Below are 23416 nucleotides of genomic sequence, written 5' to 3'. Positions count from 1 at the left end.
CCGAGTCCGCTGGAACGGTCGACCGCGACGGGTTGATAAACGAATCTCGGGTGGAGGTGGGACTACGTCGCGAGGAGCGGACGAGGGAAAGGAGGGGTGACAGCGTGGCGAGGATCGAGTGAGAAACGTCAGTGTTCTTCGCGGCGACGCCGACGCGGTGAGAGTGGAAATTCAAACGGCGATCGCTGGCGCTGGACCGAAGGAAAGAGAGCGGACAGGAAGGATACGGAGAAAGCGAAGGAAAAGATACGCGCCGATCGCGTTTTCGGATGTCTCGCGTCGCGTGTGCGCGGTGAGTGGGTGTGTGTGCGCGCGAAACGTGCGGTCGAAACGAACTCGGAGTCGGAGCGCGCCTTTTCGATTAACTGCGTCGCGCAGCGTCGCGTGACGCGCAACGGACTCCCCGGCCGCGACGTTGCGCGGGTGTTTCGCGAGCGTTTACGCGCGCGCGCACGTACGAGTGTCCCCGAGTGACGGTACGTGCCTATACGTGCCATGGTTCGGTAGCACCCGCGAGCCCGTTCGCCTCCGGGTCGACCGCCGCGGTCGTTTTTCGTCGACGCGATCTCGCTCGTGGAATCGCGTCGCGCGCGCGCGTGATCGCTTCGTGCCGCGCGGAGCGTGGAACTTTGACGCGGCGCCGCCGGCCCTTTAAATCGCCCGGGGCGTGCCCCCTCCCCCCACTACGACGCGCGCGTGTAACGGTGCCCCGGAGCCCCCTCCGGCCATTTAAATCCCACCGGCGCGGCGGCCGGCGCCGGCGTACCGGTTTTCGGAGCGTTTAAAGGGCCCCGGGAAGCGCTCCGGCGCGGCGGTCCTTTCGCTTTCGATGCCGCCGTCGCCGTTTAACGCGCGCGAGTTCGCAAACTTTCCGCGCGGAGATTCACGACGCGACGCTTGACCGTGTTTTGGCAACGATCACCGAGGCCGACCTCCCTCCAGTCACCACTGCTTTTGCTCCTCGGCCGCAGCCTCGGGAACCGAAGAATTGTGTAACGCTCGCCGAGAGAAGCCGCCGACCACCGAACTCGCCCGCGCCCGGCTCGCGGAATGCGGGATTTCTCCTTCGCAGTTTTCGGCGAGACGCGTTTGGCTTCGTGAGTATCCAAAACCTTTTGTTACACCCTCCCCTGGCCGTCGCCGGCGTCGGCGCGGGGTCGCCTCATTCTGTGCGAAATTAATCCTCGGATATACCGAGCGCGTCCGCGCGCGATCGTTTTTGCGCCACTGTTTGCACGGGATGTTTGGCACGACGAATATTTATTACCTTCGTCGTATCAAAAAAGCGCGTTTTTTAATTTATCACGATAATAAAATTGGATCAAAATTTATGAAAATTGCAGAATTCATTGTTAATGTTTTCGAGTATCCAGAGAAATAAAATTTCATGTAAAATATTCTCTTAATACTCCACAATTTGCGCTTGGTATCGAGAATTACTTTCGGTTTGAGATGACCGGATAGAATAAAAATTGTTTGATTGATATATAATTAAATGATATCAATCGGTAAATGATCGAATATGAGATTCGTATTCGAATACAATTTTTCTAATGAAGAAAATAGAGCACGTTTTTCGGGGAAGAAACAATTTGAAATATTTTAGTTTTAAGTACGATTTATCCAACGTATCGATGCTATTTTTTAACGAGGATCGTAATTTCCGCTGCGCTAAGAATCTGAGCGCTTCAAACGTGCGTCAACGCATCTGCATATGCCGCGTGTCACGCCAAGATTTGCGTAAACTCAATGCATATGTATATGTTGTACGAAAATGTGAAGTAAGCGTGACACGCGCGTCGCTGAAGATATTATAAAATATTAAGATTCGATCGATAGCTCATTTTCTCGGGTAAGGCGTCATAAAGCGACTTTTAACGAGACGATTGTCGACACGGCGATGCGCGCACAGCTGACGTTGCTTTTGACTAACGAAATCCCGGTAAAACGAGCGAAATTCTAGCGGACGCGTCTTCGCGCGCGCGCACGTGGAGATGAGTTTCAGAGGAGGCGTATATACATGTTCGCCACGAATATCGAATAATCGCCGCGTGTGTGATAATCGATACCCTCGTCCTCGTTGTCGGCGCTTTGCCTTGAGCGTAACGAGGAGAAAAACCGAAAAGTTAATGCCTCGCGTGCACTTTGACGCTATATCGTTCAAGGAAAATACGATAAAAACTATGGATGCGTGTCAGCAAAAGTCTATATTAATTTAATGGTAACTGCTTACGTGTTCGCGAACGACTCCTTCCTTCCATTACATACAATTACGTATTTTTCCTTCTTCGTATTATGCAAATATTAATTAAGTATATGCGAATTATAAATATTAAGTATTTTCGATAACTTATCTTTTTTTTTTCTTAAGATATGTGAATAGAAAGGGATCTAGCTCTTACTATCCTGCTTTAGCTTTATAAACACATATAAATCTTAATCTTATTTTTACTGTTATCAAATTAAATTGTATCTTATTTCTTCTGCTTTTTTAAAATGTTTTTTTTTTGGTATGTGAGTACATTGTATTACTCAGATTCGTGAGTGAGTTTAGTAGGTATAAATGAAATTTAGACCTCTTCTAAGCTAGCACGGTTAGCTCTTATTCGCACGGTCGCAGTATTATTTGCACAATTTTTCGCGGATTAATTATGCGAACTGGTTAACACGGAAATATCCAGCCGCTTGCGGCCCCGGCGGCCGCGATTGTTTCTTACATTTTAAAATCAGACATTTGTTAAAATAACGTTTTAAAAACGCGCAATAATTATTTACTTCAAAAATTATTTACTATCAATTATCTTGGACGTAGCTTTAATATAAAAATATTTCTTTTGTTACAGATCAACTCAGAATTACAACTCCGCTGTTGCGCATCGGCCGGTGAGTTATTTTTTTTAGCAGAAGGGATGAATATATTAAGTTTATTTGTATGGTACAACGTAGTACAAATTCAGTCCTTCAAATTCCTGTATTGAATTTTCTTTTTTTCTTTTTTTTTCTTGTGGCCTTTCTAGCTTAATGCTAAGGTAGCACCGCCACGATTTTCTCCGAAATGGCACGGGATACGAAATTGTTATTATTTGGTACAAAATGGGTACTAAATATTCTGACAGGTACGGTTTGATTCTGCCGATTTGGTCCTGCTAGCTTAGAAGAAGTGAGTCATCCTTGCGCGAAAGTATTTTCGAATCATTTATCTCAATTCAGGAACATATCCTGAATGTATTATTAATAATTCTTGAATATGACGATAAGTATATATCTACTCATATATTCATATATTCATATACCGTATATACCTTTTTTTTAAATAAGAAAGTTTCGTTAAATATGTAGGAAATTTATTTTACGTACTTTATCACTCTCCCATTACATTTTTTTGGTGGCTAATGGTCACGTAATTTTTCATTCATAATATTCCTGTTACATTCCGCAATTATGATTGATCAGTTTATCAAAGAAATACTTAACACATTGGATAAATAATTGCCAATTATATATTAGGTCATTTTCGTCGCAAACCGCTCGACCGACGCGATTAAGAATCGCCGATAACTTATAGACCGCGTTTTTGCGATGTATTTTTTTTTAATCTTATCTCACGAGCGCATGCTGCAATTATTGAACGAAGTCGCTTTAATGTCATAAATAAGAGCGGGTAAAAAGACGTCGATGTCGTCGCAGGCGCGCAATATCTCTTGTATTGTCGTTTTTAACTAACGATCGCATTAAGATCCACGAGACCTCGCAGCTCGCGGAGATGCCAAATGTTGTGCCTAATAGATTCCCGTTGCCAAGGAGTGCAGCCAGCTGCGAGGTATCAATTTTATTAATCTGACTTCTCCCTGAGCGAGAGCTCGCGTGGCCTATTTTTCCTATATAGCGATAGTTAATTTTTAGAGTAGTTAGACACTTAATTTTACCCGCAGATATTAATCGATAGATTATATAGCAAATTGCTCGTGGCATCGAACACATTATTGAACCTTCGACGATCGTTGGTCGGATACGTTTGAGATATAATACCATCGATTGATCTTTGGGCATTCACGCAGGGAACTGATCCGTAAGTTATTACGTTGATATTTTATATTTTCCCTCCGTGCTGTTTATAGCTAGAGGATATTTGTTTATATTTGTTCTATAAAATACGACGCCGACGCGATGGTGATAAAGCTCTATCGGCAGTCGACGCACGATGCATAGTCGTAATGAAAAGCCGTGTGCCATTAGTCCGCGTGTCGTGGCCGGAAATGGATGGCTGTTTTTTCCTTCCCTTCTTTTTTTTTCCACGAAAATCGCGTGACATTGCCGCACCGCGAGCCGTCACGTGCACGCGCGGGCATTTCTGATATCGCCACCGACCGACTGCATGCAAAATGCCCGTCATTCTCGTTCTCTCGACGTGCCTTTCGCACGAACGAACGCCGTGAAATCCGATTGAACGCGTGCGACGTGTAATGTATCATCTTTCCGTTACGTTCTTGCCTGAAATTTGTGTTCCACGCGTATCTTTAGATATTGATTCAGTCTTCTGGGCGGACATATATCACGCGGGTGAGAAGTGAATCATGAGTAGAGAAGTGAATCTTGCTTAAATAATTTCTGAGTGATGTGTTTGGCGAAAGGAAATTGATATAGCGCGTTAAGACGTTAGATTACGCCGTGCGATGCAATATCAGCGAGAAATCAATTCTTCTCTCAAGCTTCTAATCTTACTTGAAACTTAGAACAAACAACTATTATTTCTCGAACCGCAGCCGTAAAACCGTTGCTCTTGTCATTCTATTACGCGTGTCATAGATTTTCACAAACGGAGGGTGAACCGTAATTTCAAGTTTTGTCCTTGGCTCTTCTTCTTTCTCTCTCTCTCTCTCTCTCTTGCTCTCTTTCTCTCCACTAATCTTAACCGAAAACGTCGAGCTCGCCAACTCGCGCGGGCAGAAAATCGAAGTATCGACGCAGTCCAAGCTGGCCATGGCGGCGCGGCGTGTAATTACTCCGGTTGGTTTTTTAACGGTGCGGCCGTGCGGCGCGCACGTTCGCTTTATATTCGCGAAAAACTCGGAAAAAGAATTCTTCGCGCATCCAACCGCTGCTTTCCCGCGCGTCTCGGCCCTTTCACTTGCGAACTCATCAATCTCGCCGGTTGCTCTTCCGATACGCGGCCACGATCCCTCATTTTCAATCGTCTCTTATTCCCTTTCTTCCTCGGCCACTTCGCGTTATGTAAGCTCGCATTATCATATCTCACATACGTCGTGCCGTATCTCGCGTTACCACAGAAAATTCATTGACACTTATCGGTAAACACAATAATTTTTTATGTACTTCACGTACAATGTACGCGTTTTAAGCTATAAAATATTGAGGCGCAATAATTTTGTGTGTCGCAATTTTTCTAGTATATTATTTAGCACAGACCACAGTATAAATTTCCTGTAGTATTCTCGTATATAATTTTTTAAATTTTAATATGTATGAATATACTTTTTAATTTGAGACAATTTGAGTGCATTTTTTAACAATGAGTTGGCCTAATAAATTAAAAATTGTGCGGGGAAAAAAAAAACAGATAAATTGTACATAATGTACATACATTTCTGTTTAAAAATAGTTCTATCATAATCAATTTAAATGTGTTAATCAAAATTCACATGGTTTTATGCAGCGTTTTATAAATATTTTGAAGGATAGAGTGATTCACAGAGAAATGTTGGATTTCGATGAAATCTCATGTTCTACGATATATGTGCGTGCAAATTCTGCTCAACGTTTTGCTATTACGTCATGTGGTTTCCACCGAGTGCACGTGCCGTGCGCATATAAACCGGGGTTAATAACGTTACTGACTTCACGAGCCGTCGTAGTTAAATATTTTTGTTCATTGACCACTAACGGCAGACGTTAATGTTGGTTTCGATATTATTTGCGAGATTGACAGATTTCCTGTTTTTCGTCATAATTATCCTATCTTGTAATACAATATTTTAGTTATTTATTGATGCCTTTTATCTTTGTTGAATGTTAAACAGACCTCAAAATTATAATATTGTATGCTTCAATATAAATATATTAATAAGTATACATTTATATACACTTAAATTTTTCAAAGTACAGCTCGTTCACGGTTGTTATTTAATTTCGACACGCGTATAAGATTGTGGGTTCTAATAACGTGGTGCACACCTGTGTATCGTATTTTTATGCGTATCGATCGGGTTATATGAACCGTTAACTCGCAATTAATGTCGCATGCCTATATACTGTAGAATTTTCGGCATTCTCCGGGAGACTTTAATTTTGCGGTGACGGTGTTCGCATCATATTTCCTTCGCTCCACATGCATGATTAACTTTCCACGCGGGTACATATTTATACTTTCACGCATCGCACACGTATAGACTTATATTTTTAGATTATATATTATATATATTAGATTGAAAATTTATACTTTTAGATTTTTATATAAGCCGACATGTGGAGAGGCAAAAACGACTTTCTGATATCTTAAATCGTTTTAGAAACATACGTTCACTCATTACACTTTTGTTGTCGAATCTATGAATTCCTTTATCTTGCGTCTAACAAATAAACGATAGCGCATATAGCACAACATATAGCAGCAGCGTATAAATATACAGCATTGTTGTGTGCGTTCTCGAGAAATTACATTAATATTGCACGCGGCGCTGCGCATTTGGGATTTTATCGGATGCTATATTTATTAACCGGCCGCCACGCGCGCCTGTTCCTTCCATGAGGGGTAATTGGATGTCTATACCTTCGAAAAACTTCGCGGTCTATTCGTAAATCGGATATATTTCGCGTCTGTGACGGGTGCCGGCTCGTCTGTGTAAATTTGTCATGTCCGTGAGTCCAAAGCTCCAAAAATAAGCTCCTTTGCTACTGTCGGTAGTATAGCTAACCTCCGTTTATATCGTAACTCTTTGACTCGATTCTATCGCGTTTCTTTAATTAGCGCACCCCTAGCGAGATCAAAGTGCATAATTAATATCTGATTACTCAGGTATTTTTTATACAACGTCAATATAGATATTACTATTTTTCTATTTGAATTGTGTGTTCAACATTTGTCATTGGAACTAATCTTATTATTTTAACTTTATTGTTATGGTTTCCTATAAAACAATTATAAGTTTTGAGTGAAAGTTTTACGAAAATATATAATTGACGTAAAAAGAACGTATATAATTTATTTAAACAGAATATCTTACGAGAGACAAAGCATTTTTTTTCAACAATTGCTATTCAAGTGTATAAGATATTTGTCGCAAACGAGAGATAATTCTAACATTAACATCTAGTAAAAATTAACGACGCGAGATAAGTTATCATTGTATTTGTATTTCTTAGTCACGGTAAGGTATATTAGTCATCATTGTATATCGTCTACTTTCCTCACTTTAATAATGCTTTTATCCTGTTGAAAATATTGACGTAGCTATAATTAAGCTAATAATTATGATAGTTCTTTTACGAGGTACATTTGGAGTGACGTAAGAGACCTTATCGGCCGCTTTCTGGTCAGCAAATTTTTCATGTCCTTATACGATGTCGGCTAGATCCCGAGTTTCCGGTCTGCGCAGGCGATTTGAATAAAGGACCCTGACCGCAGAATGCTAACTATATCGCGTGTTCAAATCCCGAGAGCGGGAGGAAACGTTACAATAAGTATGATTGCGTTCGTTGGCGAGTTCGTATTTGCTGCGAACCTATATACGCAAATGCATACGCAAACGTTTCGTAATTTCAGGTCAGTTATCGTTTTCACCAGTTTCAATTTAATTACAATAGAAGGTTCCGTTACAAAACTGAATATACCATCGTTAACATACGACGGTTGCTCATATACAAATACGATCGTCAGTATAACGGAGTGACGTACGGCATTCATCTACAAAATGTAGCTTGTCGTCTTTTTAAAATTGAAATTCGTTTCAATGAACGACGACAATAAACGTATATACATAAATGATATTATATAATATTAATGGAATTATATGCGCCAACATGTAATATTCCCGTACGCTTATGTCATTTTTAAATTAAAATCCGCTTTACTATAAGTATTAATATAATGAGTATAATAATATTAATAAAGAGTATAAATAATATTACGCGATATTAATATATTATCGGTAATGTGCGTATCCACGTGCACGATAGCGGATAAAAACCAGATTAACTTGTTGGCTTTTCATCGTTACGCCGGTAAACGTATGCCGTTTCACGCACCGCTACGTTATGCCCGTATACTGACTCTAGTAGTACAACGTTAAAATCAGTTATTATCGGCGAGTAAACGTGGCGGCAACATTTAACGCTTAATTATTTTACCGCGGTGCGCAATGTGGCGTGTCAATACGAAAATGTGCCCGCCGTTTATATACATATATATGTGTGTGTGTATTATATATATATAATATTAAAGGCTTCAAAGCATAACGTGAAAGCGCGATGGAAAAGTCGACGTCACATTTCGCATAACTCTGCAGGCATCGACATTACGTCTTGTACGTGCTCGATACACATTTTCTATTTAGTCTGCAAAATGCCAGGAGCAAATTCGACATGCAAATATCGTCCGACAAGATATATATTATCGATTTCCTTTCTAATCTTGATTCTCTGCACTCTCGATTGTCGAAGAAATTATCTTCCGTGCAATCTACAATCAGGTTGCGTATATCCGACGACACACACGCAACATTTTCTCATATACGAGAAATTAGTGTTATCTTTCTTTTTTAATTGTTTATTTTCGGTTTAGTCCACAAAACAGCAGACGTCGAGTCGCACGCACGCACGCAGGAAGCGATGTGTGTCACGCGGCAGATTCACGCTCTGACGGCGACACGGACGCGAAGTAATTGCAATTAAAATTTGTTTCGCGAAATTGTTTAGCCGCGCCCACGCCACGTCGCGCGCGCGGGCGGCGAGAACTTTTATCCCACGCATGTTTCGCCTTTATCTTAATCCCCCGGCGAATCGAAAGTTGCCATTAGGACCTCCGATTTTCCCCCCTTTTTTCTCTCTCGATTGTAATCAACGATTCGCGTCCAACAACAACGGATCACGCGCTGTCGTGATCGAACGGATTATCGTAAATCGAAACTGTCGAGAGATGTTGCTTTCGATACATCAAATATAAATGCAATTTTTCTCTATCCATGCGGGTAACGCGTAACGCAACTCTCATATCTTTGGAAATTTGTTGTTGATTTATGGGGCGTTAAATTATTGCGCAATATAAATCAATCATTCTTTTACTTACGAAACATATCGAGAATAGTTGCTTTAATATTACTTGGTACCTAAGATGACTTCAATTATATTTTTCGTTTACACTTTATTGTACATTGGGTTATAATTTAGAAAGGCGAATCATAAGGCTACAATCCAAATTGAGACAATTGGATCTAAAATTGCTTTAGCGAAATAAAATTATAATACGACACTGTGCCGCATATTACCGCGTAAAATATACTTTCTTTCCACGTGCGGAATACACGATATAGATATTTAAACGCTAGCTGTTGCATTAAATACGAAGATCTATATTCTCTCCCGAGTCTGATTTGCAGCAGCTTTCCATGGTCTCTAAAAATCATGGCATATGCATTATGACTGATACTCAAATGTGTGTGACGTGTGTAAAGCAAATTCGGGTTTCGGGATGATTATCGGTAATATTTCCGGTACACCCGGCTGTTAATAATGCTTCTATTATTAATGAACGAACTCGCGCACGAGCGCGGTGTTAACGGTCTACCAGGCGCGGGGGACAATATCGTCACGATGCCCGTAACGCACCGTATGGGACAGGTGACGTGTAATTGTAAACTCGATCAAAAAGGCCGCGACTGCCAATGCGATCGGCCAATGCCGCATGTGCCGGCCGCGTTCGCCGTGTCATATATGCGCCCGTTTACTATATAACTACCCCGCCCGTCACGCGCAGGGATCATTCGGCGAGTTTTCGAAATATTCGAAATCATTAAAAACGCTGTTGACAGAGGGACCCGCCTCGATTTCGGATTTATATCTCGACGCCCGAGTTCGACGTCCGAAATATCTCGCGTAATAGCCGCCGAAATACGAGCAACGCGATTTGCATTTTAACGTGTATAGAAATAAGCTCGCGCCGCATGCAAATTCGGGTTTTTGTTGCCAATTTATTAATACGCGGAGATTCGAGGTTCGTTTCGGCGAGAGATGAATTTTTTGCATTTTTTTTTTAAACTGGCAAATTTTGAATGACTTCAGGAAGGAGAGCGAAACGCATATTCGACGCGCGTGTGAACGTATTACGTTATCGGGAGAATAAATATTTCCTTACACGTATAAGACTTAATACGAAGATAGAACCATCTCTATGACAATATGACCGATAATCTTCGCGCTTTTATACACGGCACATGGATACTCACATGTTAATGGTTATCTCAAGGATATCAAACCAGTTCTATGACCTACCACTACAACGTCTATAAAACTGCTGCACTCACTTTCGTGCGAACAGAAACTTTCTCAGGGACGTAATACCGATGGCGTGTGTCTAATGAGTCGCAATTAGTCTGCGAATAATATCGCTTATTAATACTGCACGATGAATAGAATGTCATGAACATCTCCGTGTTAGAAATTAAAATCTGCATTGTTATACATTATTAAATCTTCATTTACCAGGCTTTCAATTTTATTCCCGAAATGAAACGTTACGTATTAAATATTCTTTCGTTATGTGTTAAAACGGTTAAAATATAGTCGTTCGATTATTTTATATCGCGTTTTAATTAATTCGGATCGCCTCGCTGTATCTCTTTTTTTATATCACGTGCGATATTTCTGGCGTGTAACGAGAAGAATAACGTACGTATTAAAATATCTTTTACCCAGCAACGAGCTTGCGCACGGGGCGTCATAACCCGAAACGTAAAGAACGATACGAGCGATGGCGGACCATCGCGAGCGACAAGATTTATAAGGCTCTCGCCGGGCCGCCATAAAGCTTGAGAATTCTATTTATTTCGCGCACGCGGGGCCAAATGTGGGCCGGACGCGCGATGAGATAAATTTACGGTCCTTTTCAGGCATCAAATCTGGCGGGTCGACAAAGTTTGGCTTGCAGCCAGCGGAGGCCTCGGCCACTGCGAGAGCCGAGATACACCAACACGCGAACGCGGCATTATGAGGATATTTAATTTGTGCTTCGCGCCGTTATATATTTCACTCGGCGTTGATGGAACGGCTTGTTCTCTCACGATTCCCCCGATTCCCCGTTTCTGCGTGGCCTAGACGTGATTTACCGTGATCTCTATCAAGCCGGCTTCAAAATACGCGTTGATTCCATTTTTTTTACCTTCCATCCCCCTTTTCTGTCCCCTCTTCTCCTACCTTCTGTCTGTTACCTTCTTTTGGCTCTCTCTCGGAACAATTCTATTTTCATCTCCACGTGTCTGTGTCCTATATGTTACACATTGTGATTCATTTTTCATTCGGCAGCGAGAGGATTAGCATCGTACGTCATCGCGAATGGAGGAGATCAATTTACGTTCGTTTATAATTTAGAATATTTTTTTTATACATTTCAGGAATTTTCACGCTTTGATAGATTACGGAAAAAAATGGCGTACTAAATTTTCGTATCTGTAGTTGTCCAACTGGACAAAGGTAGAACTCGCTTTCGGCGAGTGTCCCGTGAAATTGCGGGGCTTTTTAGCAGCGTGGTATATAATTAACGTTTCCAGCAGGATGATGTTGAAAATCTGCGATGTTAAGAATTCCACTACGAATGAATGTTTAACGGCGAGCGGACGATTGCGTTTACCTCCGCGATTATCCGCGATAATAATTAACGACGCGTATTTTAATAAATCGTTATTATTGTTATTGCGAGTGCGCAGTTGCGATAATCAAGGGAAATCATTACGGAATGCAATCCGGTTATAATAATAAAAGCGCGTATAATAATGACGGGAATAATAAAATAGGACACGAAACACATAAATGTCCATTATTTTCGTTTAAATTCGTGTCTGAAGATGAACAAGTGATATATCTGTTTATATCTTACAAGTTATATTTGTATCTTTCGATATAAATACCTTAAATATAAATAATGAATAATTCAAAACATGATAATTTTTTTTATTTTATAGTTAAACTTTTCTTAACGTAGCGAACAATATTTGGAGGTTATACGAAAAAATATATTAAGTGATATTTAAACGGAAAGTCTTGAAATGATATTCAATTAGAAATGTATGTGTACGATCTCTCTTTGAGACTTTTCGACATATTTCTTTTTTATTTTTTTTAGATGTTTTAAAAATTTTACTATTTAATTTATAGTTTATTTAAATATTCCCAGTGAACTTATATTTCAGCTTAACGTTTAATCAGATCCATTTTTAACCTGCACCTGGTAGTATGTACATATACGTGTAACGTAGCCCTGTCGTTTATATAGACGACTCGAAAATACGTAAAATGGGCGGTGTGGCTATTCGATTGCATTCAGAGAGAATGGCGCGTCGCGGATTTAAAGCGCGGCGTATTAAAATTTCACGCCACCAACGTGTCGGGGACGACTACTAATTTCGCGACGGTGCAGAGCGGGCGGCGCGCGGGATTCATTAGTACCAGTAATTTCATTCCGTACTGTAATCCGCGCCTGATTCACCCCGCGCGTACGTATACGTATGCGCTATGCGCGCGCGCCATTATTCTGTTACATAGCTTTGTAAAGATCTCTGCGTCATTCCCACGGGCAAACACGCCCCTCCCTAAACAAGCGCCTCTTATTTTCTGCTCTTGTGCAAGATTATTATTCCACGGCGATGCAGTGCACAGGCACACGCACGCATACATACCTATACGCTTAAATAGCCATTGTTGTGTACCGTCGAAAGGTCGATCGATCGAGAGACATGGCGCTTTCATCTTGTAATAATGATGGACCGCGAGCGCCTCTTTATGCGCTATCCTTCGTTACGACACGATTGACTGCTCTTTCTCGACTGTATTTTATCTCTCGTTGGAACACTCTTACCTTCCTATCTCGCAGATGTCTAACTGATTTCGTAAAATAACTGATACGTTCCGTACGTACGAAGACCTTATCGGTTCTGATCGGTTTAAAGATTCATATTTTTTTTTGGATCAATATCATCTTGTCTCATGTTGGATATTTTGATCTTTAATCGATTTAAGAAGCTCTTGCAATTAATTTTTATTCCCAAAATTAGCCTATAATAATGACATTATGATTAACACGTATATTTTTATCCCGTTTATCGGTGCTTGTATTTTTATACCAAATCTTCAGCAATATTTGTCGCCGTCTAAATAAACGCGAGAAACTATGAATAAGCAATGTCGTCGCTTTTGAACGGCGACCGTGAAAGTGTTTCAGCACAAAAGGAAGACGCGAAAACAGGCCGAGGCCGAGAGTAGTGATTCAATAAGGATAGCACGAGTGTGCATGAGTTACATGGAAGAGAGGCAGAACGTGAAAGTCTTGAAAGTTTTGAACGTAACGGCTGTTCGTAGTTGTTTCGCCCGTCAATTAGGCACGCTTCATTGATCGCGTTAATAAACCTGTTGTCGGGCGTCGCTTATGTTTAGATGGACTAATGTTCCGCGTGGAAGCTATCAACAATTCAGACAACTGTATGATACCAATCTTTCGATCAATAGCTACTCATATTTGAACAAAGTAGTTTTATTTATTATAGCAGTTTTGCTGTATTATCAATCGATGGAAAGCGAATCAAATATAGATTAAAGCCAATTTTACTCGTTTTTCCACACATATATTTTTATAAATAATGACGGCGTATATAAAAAGAATATATGGAGTACATTCATATATAAATGAGATCATATTTGTTCCGTGTTAATGGAAATAATTTATATTAATGAAAATAAAACTTCAATAAAAATAATATCAGAAGTGTCGAGAATAACGAATGTTATCCGAGGACTAGATATACACAGATAACCAGCTTACAATTAGAACAATATAGTTTCTAATCATTAATTTCTAATCAAAATGTTATCTTCATGTTTTAAATATACGTAAATGTATGAAATAAAATTTATGCAAGAACGAAGCAATTAGTGACAAAATATTGGTTGGTTTTTTTTTTCGGTTTAACGTGAGCCGCATAAAGGATATTTCTATTATAGGTACTTCTACCTTTTGCATTTATAAAAGAACCGTTCTGGCGTTTCTTTTTTGCAAACGTCAGTGAAAGCGACAAACCTCGATTTCTGCGCCAATGTCGAGCAACGTAACGGCGAAAGGCTTAACAGTTCGCGAAAGATACAACCCAGCGGTGCTTTGGAGGCTTTCGCGTAATGACGTGGGTAATCTATGAAAGCAACGTCGCCACGCGTGAAAAAGTAGGACGGATCGAAATATCGATCACCGAAGAGCGATAATGACTGGCGATGGATTCGAAAGCGGAAGATGCCTGGCACAACCTTTTCAAACGACTCTCATTTTCTCCGTCCTGATCCGTGATTACTCCCGCATCATTTGTCCTTGCTCTGCGCGCCACAAAAGCAGCTTTGCCTTTAATCTCCGCGTTGTAACATAAAGCCCTGTTCAAGACCGTTCGTTCTGTATAATAATGTTAATGTTGCACTTTATACACCTTTTTACGTGTCCTCTCGTTATTTATAAAAGTATCTTTACAACTAACATTAATTTTCAAATTTAATTTGTTTTCTGTAATTGATTCACGTTCAACTAAAATTTTCATTAAGCTTGATGGAAAAAATTTTATTAGTGAGTTAATTAACACATAATTCTCTTGGAATTAATAATTTCACAGTTTTAAATAACAAAGCCTGTGTTGATGGACGGAAAATCGTGTGCATCCTGTCTCCAAGATTCGGTCTCTTTGGGATCAATAAGATAGATGTGTTTGTCATTTCGCGTGTACTAATTTGCAATTTTTTAAATTTAAAAGCGACTGTGTAGTGGCGTGTAATATCCGAAGCAGTCAGTAATTTAAAAAGTCGGAAGAAATCGTGGCGACAGACAACGTGTCGATCGCAACAGGGTGAGGCGTGACGTGCAGGAAAAGCGAAAAAGTAAAGACTGTCCACATAAAAGTTTTACGAACCGTCGCGGCACCGCCTCGTTGCATCTGTTCACGCTTTATTCGGCTGTTTTTCGCTATTTCGGACTCGTCTGCGCCGCGAAGTTTACATCCCGCGTGTAAATTAACTCCCAAATCGTAAAAGGAGCCGCGCAGCAATGACTCCGCCGTTCTCCTTCTACCGAGCCCTCTTCTCTCTTATCCAGCTCCCTGTTCTTTTTAATGTGACGCCGCTCTTTCCTAGAAGTATGATCTCCTGGGACCGATGTTTACAGACCGGCAGCCTTTTTTCGGACGTATACGACAGATAAAACGTCTCGCCTAATGAATTTGCTGAGATCACTGTGACGGCGAATTGCTTTGTTAGTTCAGTGCTTTTTTTATTATTGGTTGAATGGTCATTGAGAGAGAGAGAGAGAGAGAGAGAGAGAGAGAGAGAGAGAGAGAGAGAGAGAGAGAGAGAGAGAGAGAGAGAGAGAGAGAGAGAGAGAGAGAGAGAGAGAGAGAGAGAGAGAGAGAGAGAGAGAGAGAGAGAGCCAAAACTGACTCTTTCACTCTTGGCTTCTCTAAATTCTTTTCTTTTCCTACGTTAATTATACAAAGATGAGACATGAATCGCGCGAATGTTTATGGCGCAGGAAAACAAACTACATCCTTGACAGGAAACATTTGTAATACGCAAACATACGGCTTTAAAGTTACACTATTTAGAAATTTAAGAATTAAAATCTTATTCAGGAACATTTAAAAAAATTACGGTAGGGGTGTCTTCTTTTGCATACTTGAAAAAATAATCCCTGAAGAATAGATCGTTTTGTCCGTAAATAGGAGTGCGGGTTGTTTCCACGCTTTTTCTACGCAGTACTCTCGCGAGTTTCCGTGCGATGCCACTCGAAATCGGCTACCGGGTATAAATTTCAAGTTTCTTTCACGTGTGTTTTGTCTGTGGTCACGCAGCACGAGGGACGCACGGTAGAGCGATTGTTATTAATTCTGTCTCCTGGGTGCCACTAATATTCATTTGGCCAGTGGATAGGGACGTACCAAGAGCCGCCGATACCCACTCGAGTCCCCGGAAAACGGAGTATCTACAACGGGCGAATAACTCAATATCGACGTCGGTTGATACCGTAGGGACGAGACCCGCGACCGCTTCCGTGCGTATTTCCTCTATTTTTTCCCTGTCTCGCCTATTCTCACTTTTCGCGGATGTAGCGTCGAATATAGCGCGGATTTAAATTCAGTCCATTGACTCTCGACTTTCTCGCGGCGACTATTACTGATTGAGGTCCGTGAAAACCGTGGCCATTTTTATCGAATTTCCGAGAACGCACGAACGACGGTTCTTGTTTCTTTTTTTGTATTCATGTATTCGAGATTAGATAGAAAGTACGTAATGTATTATTTAATTCTCATTCATGTACACGCTTTTCGTATATATATTTGCAATATTATTTAAATGTATTTTAGACATTTGCAATTTTAGTAGAAATTAGAAAAATTTGTTTGGACGTGTATATTGAATCAATTGTATTCGTTATCTGGATTAGGACGATTGTCTCTTCAGTTATAATTGACAATCGATATTTCCGGCATGTACGCCCAAGTTTAATTTCCTGCCGAGGATGTAGTTTGCTTTCACGCCGTGAACATTCGGAACGCGACTCGTGTCGTCTTTGTAACTAACAAGGGAAGTGCGAATATCTCCTTCGCGAGTAAGTATAAGCATCAAACGCGAAATTATTCCCGCCGCGAAATCTCTCGTAATATGTTACCGGTCGGTCTCCTGAATACAAGTTCCGTCAGGATATGCTCTCGGTAAATAATTCCGCGCATCGGAAATTTCTATCGTGCTATCCGTCGCGTCCGTATTTTTATCTTCGCATATTCTTTCGTGCTCTCGAGAGGTAATCTCTCCTGATATACGTACCTCGGAGCAAGCACAACGATTTAAAATGACGGGAGGGAGGAAGAGGAGGAGAGAGAGAGAGAGAGAGAGAGAGAGAGAGGGAGGGAGGGAGGAGCAGGGAAGAACAGGCTGAGGACTCCGTCCGAATCATCCTACTCGTATTTTTCTTCGTGAAATACGTTCCGCGGCGAAGGATTTACCTGATGCCATCCCTCCCGCAGCGACGTACATAAACCTCGAGAAATTAATCCCTCAGGATAAGACAGTATGACGAAGCGAGCGTGGAGGCAAGATAGAAAAAGGGTCCTCTTTTCTTTCTTTTTCTTTCTACGCGCGAGAAGCAACCCGATGTCTCGCGCTTGCTGAGCAACGATCAACCTAAAAAGTATATACGACTCCCCGCGCCCCTTACTTTCCGCGATCTTTTTTTATTCGTTTCTTTCAGTCCCCGTCGCCTTTTTATTCCACATTTTATTTACGGTCTTTCTTATCTATCTTTTTGATAGAGAACGCATTGTTTCTAGATATTTATAAATTAGTGGCATTTGACACGTGTTATATTGTAAATATACTGTTTCCTGTATAGTCGTCATATAATATTTTAGTATATTCCGGAGATTATTTAAAATCGGAAATTCTTTCGCGAAAATACCATAGCTTTCAAAATATAATTGATTAAAATTAGTCGAATGTATCGCACATAAAGTTCTCGCTCTGTGTTCCATAACTGGTGCACGCGTGTATACTGTCATTCGTTACCAAGTTTTGCAGGTCGTGATATCGCATATCGATTTTTAATTTAATCAACACACATGTAATTGATTAACTTTAAGGTAACTTACACACATAACAAATTTTTCATTTTACGATGAAATATTTGTTAGACGTAATATAATTCGATTTTGTTTTAAATAAGTATGAAGTCAAATCATTAATAAATTCTTAATTAATAGATTGTGAAAGATTTAGATGTAAAATTGGCACGTTATAAAAATGAATACAATAATCATTAAACGCGCTTTTTATTATGTCAATTATTTTACGGAATATACTATGTAAATTATTCTAGTGTTATATATTATATTTTTATTACTTTACTGAATATATTCTAATTGTGTAATATTTTTTATCATTTTTTGCTATACATGTTTCAAGACGTTAAGTACATACATATCCTAATCTTAGTCACATTTTTTTAAGGCAATAAAATTATATAGTATGATTTTTTGTTATTTTGAGATACATGTCTACTTATATTCTGTATACATTTGATAGCATTTTCATAGATATTACCTTTTAAATTAAAATAATTTGTCACTCATCGACACGATGTACAGCAACGGAGTTGATCACGTTGCATCGACTATAACGTTAAACTACAAAAAAAAGAATTTAAATTATAGCAGCACTCAAAATAATTTATATTTTAAAAATAATTGTCGTGCGTGTGAATAATTGTCAGTGATTAATTCCGCGATAACGTAACATAATAAATAACAGACTTACTTCATGGTTGTTCCGCCGACGCATAATGCTTCCTCGGGATCTTCGCCTCTTCTCAGATTCCTCTATTCTTCGTTGTTGCTTGATAGCGCTCAAAACTTATTCGCGAGAACACATCTAATTACGATCGCGTGCGCGCTGATCATAACGAGATTAAGATTGTCCAAAAAGAGATAATTAAAATTTAATGTTGCTCGGACAATCGTCGTTTGAAAAGCATAAATCTCTTAAAATATGCGTACCATTGAACGATCGATGGTTTACCATTTCTCCGCCGCTCGTTATTCTCTTCCGTAATTCGAAAGTGGTGAGCAAATTGCATTTATATCGGCGAACAATTTAAAGCGCGGTATGAAATGCATCGCAATCTTTAGAAATATAATATTCAAAGTATGATACGAATTTTGATTTTCGTCGACGATCGTTTTGATTGAACAGAGTCGCGCAAAATAAGTATCTGCTTCGACGAACGATCATTGACTTGATACGTAAAATGATGTTGATCGTGCAAACGAATAGTTTATTAATTGTGGAATAATCTTTAGTCATATATCAAGAGACATGGCATGGGCAGTGTCCCGCGTCAAGTGTACGCGCTATACGAGACACAGAACGTATATCTATGAGTTTGAGATTGAGAAAACGGTAGCATTTTATTTGTCGCGATCACGAGAGGTAACAATGCTAAAACCTGCCTGCCCGAGTTGCTTGCCGGCTCGAATCTCGAATGTAAAAAACAAAGAGACCTTGAAACACAACGACGCGGCGACGCGGCAAGCCACAACCGAAGTATATTTAAATTATTGCAAGTAAATCGCGGATGAGATAATTAAATGCGTTGGCAAATAATGGTTATTTGTCCGTAAGAGATAATGTTATGAAGGAATCATTTAATACTCCTTTTTACATAAAAGTCTTAATTGAAGAATCATAAGAATCGTTATATATATATATCTCATAGCTTTCGAGCTTACACGAAATAAAGCTGAAAACGTGTTGTATGATAAGATTAATAAGTTATCCTAATTGATTTGAGAAGCATAATTGAAAGAATATTCGGCGTACATATTTCACCATTAAATATTTCGTTGAATATTTTATAACGATGACGCGCGGCATGCCCCCATTCCCACTACCGCGCTCCGCCGCGCCGTCCTGCCTGCCTTTGTTTTCGTTTCGGCGTACGGTCGCGCGCGCCGCGCGGCGCGCGCGACCGCGTGCGTAGTACGTACAGGTGCGTCAGGTGCGTCGTGCTTATCATTCGCTCGGCGAGTCTCTCGCGGGTTATACGTATATGTCGCTGCGTGAGTAGCTTCGTATTATTGATCGTTACTTACCTTTCGATAGCGGCAAGTACTACAAGACGCTAAACGTGACCGGTGACCGTTCTTTACGAACGCGTAGTTTATTCTAGCGATTTACTTTCTGGCGCGTTAAACATTTTGCGACGGTCGCGAGTTCACTATCGCACGGCGCTCGTTTTTCGCGATATACAAGCATGCTATTGCGCATATATATGCAGTCATCTTTCTTCTACTGGTAACGAGATATTAGTATATGATAACGACTCTGAATCGTTCAGTATGCCGCAGCTGACATTGTTCGAAACATCGCGAGAAGTACTACGAAATGCCAAAACGTAATTATCTCTCGCGTATATTCCTCTTACATCTGCGACTTGCTTGCAATATTTCAAATATTTCGTAACGGCTGGTACGCGGCGAGACTCGAGCCGGCAGGCAGTGGCGCGGTTATCTATCTTTGGGGACAAATTCTAAAAGAAAGTGCATTCCTTTGATACAATTAACAATTATTCGTTCGCACGATACTACGTTTCAAGTCAATCATCGGCGCATTTTGCGCGATTCTCTTGCTCGAGTCGAAACGATTGTCGATAAAAATAAAAATTATTTCGGGTGATAGTGTTTTTTAATCTTACGATGTATTTCGTATCGCGCTTTAAATTTTTTGCCCCATATAAACGTAATTGCTAATTACTTTCGGATTACGAAAGCGTATGATACGCGAATTGTGAGTGATTAAAGTAACGGTAAGCCATATATTTCGTGAGACTTATGCTTTTTGATCATGTTGCATGTGGGCAATATTAATTTTAATTATCTTTCTTTGGACAGTCTATCTTAATCTCGTTATGACGAACGTGTGTGAGTGTAATTAGATGTGTTTTCGCGAGTGAATGTTGAGTGCCATCAAGAAACAATGAGGAATGGGGGAATCTGAGAGGAGGCGGAGGTCCGGGGAGACATCGTGCACCGGCGGAGCAACCATGAGGTAAGTTTATTTTTTATATATATTATATCATATTTTTTATATATGTGTCGCGGATTTAATCTCTGCTAATTATTTACGTGCGCGCGACAATTAATTTTTAAAATACTGATTATCTTGAATGCTACTGTAGTTTATATTTGTTTTTATTTTATAGTTCAACATCAGTAATCGGTGCAACGTAGTTTTAACTCCGCTGTTGCGCATCGTGTCGGTAAGTGACAAGTTATTTTAATTTAAGAAGTAATGGATCTGTGAAAATTGTATCAAATATATGTATAGATATTTGTATTAAGTTAAAAGCATAAAAAAATATACACCGATAAATATTTCATAGATCTATTCCTAAAAAAAAAATGGATGGGTTAATTGATTGATTAAAATATATATGTATCTAATCTTGGAATATATTATCGTTTATCGATTTATTTTGCGTAAGGATGCATACGTACGAAGCTTATAAAATAGAGTTCATTATCGGTGGATTATTCACCGGTTTTGTCATTTATTGGTAAATTTTGCTGCCTTGTTATATGAATGAAATATTAATGACGGAATAAACCACTTGCCTAAAATTTGTAGGACAGAGTGGCAAATATAAATAAGTGATGCAAGAGAATATTTTACTGATAGAATGAGCGCGACGAAAAGTAATAATGATAGAGTAATTTTCGGAATAAAAACATAGTTTCTAAATTTAATAAAAATAATTGTCGTTTCTTCTACTTTTTATCAAGCACTTTATATATGAATACGAGAATTGAAAACCGGAGAAAAGGAAAAAAAAATAAAATTATAATAAATAAAATTGACGTTTCTTGCCGTTTTCTTAGCAAATAAACTTTTATCTGAATTTCTTTTCAAGCTGTTCATATTTCGTGGATGATGAAGATAGGAGAGGGGGGAGGAGAGAGCAAGAGAGAGAATGTGGAATAAAAATTAATTGAGGTTACATTGGATCTTTCTATATTAGGTATTATATAAATTGATATTATACAAAAAGAAGATTTTTCTGTGTGTATATGAATTATATCATAAATAAAATAAATATTTAATAGTATTCTAATTGCATAACATATTCTAATTAATTTAATATGAAACGTGTTACTGATTAATTGTATTTATTTTTATAACGCGCCAATTTTATTTTAATCTTTCATTAACCGTTTATATTTATTAATAGTTTGACTTTATATTTACTTGAACAAAATAAAACAAAAGAATGTTATGTAGATTATTTCAGAAAGCATAATCCAATTAGTTACATGTCACTAATTAAAAAATACTCGATACTGAAATATAATTTCTTATACATGTCGTATTACAAATAATTCCAACAATTCTAATATTTAGATGTAATACATTTCTTTGATTTATCATTTGAGATATTGAATTCAGATTCGATAAAGCGGAAATAATAATTGCGAACCGTTTATCGGATATTAAATACGAGGACACATTAAATATTTCGATAGACTTCTGAATTTATGAAAAGAGGAATTAATATTAAAAAGAGTACTGCTGAAGGTACTACGTCGATTGCGCGAGCTGTATACTTATTATAGATTCACTGTCCTTTTATACGTACAATGTAAAGGGAGCCCCTATTGTTTTGAGAAATTGTCATCCGTGTGTTTCCTCCTTTCATTTCCTCCGGCGATCGAAGGAAGCAATGTCAGCAACCCTATCCAACCCATCAGCCATTGAAACCGTTTGAGCTCAGCTGCACTGTACCCTGCACTCCCCTATATATATACCCTTCCACTCTTTCGCCGATTTTTCTTTCCGCTATCAATATATCTGCGGACTCGGCGGTCCACGCCATCTCCGATACAACCTCCCCCATCTCGAAGGGTACGCTACAACTATCGGTGGTACTCGCGTATTTTTCGACCGACCAATAACATCCGGCTTTACCTCCTCGCCACCGCCATTCCGAAGTACTTGGAAGTACGTTGTTACAGACAGGCGTATTATGTTATTTCCGCGCTTGTGCTTGCTTGTGCTTACCGTTTCCGATCAGCAATTTTCTTTCCCGTTTTCTCATATGCCGCCACTTGCGGGATTTGTGGGAGTTTTACTTACCTCTTGTGCGCGCGCGAGACGAGAGGGGAAGAATATACGTAAGTACGTGTGTATGTGTCGCGGGGGATTTGGAGTGTACGTTCCTGGCGCAATCTACGATAGGCTGCGCGAAAATTGCGGGCGAGAATTGCGGAGAGAGAACGTGGAGGCGAACGTGGAGGGGAAAGAAACATCGGAAGCTGTGCAAAAATGCGGGAGACGAGAATCCTCTTCGTGAGTCACGATCCATTCCCAGTCGCTGGACAGTCCGATCACGTGTTTCGCTCGCGAATATAAGAATAAAGCGAACACTTATTTTCGCTGTTGTCCAGGGGCGTCGTATTTGCATTCGCGAAATCCCGCTTGTACGTGCATACGGTAACCTTCGACGAGCTCGAGAGATTTCTCGTATATAGGGAAAGAACGCTTGACTGCTTCTTTCCGCGGTTTCCGCTAGTTACAGACGGCGTTGGAGGAAGCGAGAAAAAGAGTCACCGTTTTTTGCGACGCG

At 39.9% G+C, this 23416-nt stretch overlaps 1 protein-coding gene across 4 annotated transcripts in view; it reads left to right on the top strand.

Moving 5' to 3' along the window:
* Positions 1 to 2693: 2693 nt before the first annotated feature.
* LOC143906217 (uncharacterized) overlaps positions 2694 to 23416 on the top strand; it is a 385481-nt gene continuing 364758 nt past the window's right edge. For 2 of the 4 annotated variants that reach the window (XM_077422126.1, XM_077422132.1), the window contains exon 1: positions 2694 to 2883. The gene's annotated coding sequence lies outside the window, so the exon portion shown is untranslated. Of the gene's footprint in view, positions 2884 to 21036; positions 21056 to 23416 lie in introns of those variants that run through there. The other 2 variants (XM_077422124.1, XM_077422125.1) reach the window with 2 other exon arrangements.

Source organism: Temnothorax americanus, unplaced genomic scaffold (assembly GCF_048541705.1).
Source record: "Temnothorax americanus isolate GAGA-0224 unplaced genomic scaffold, ASM4854170v1 Scaffold7, whole genome shotgun sequence".
Lineage (NCBI taxonomy): Eukaryota > Metazoa > Arthropoda > Insecta > Hymenoptera > Formicidae > Temnothorax > Temnothorax americanus.
Note: the sequence above shows the minus strand (reverse complement) of the source record. Positions and strands in the feature narration are given on the sequence as shown.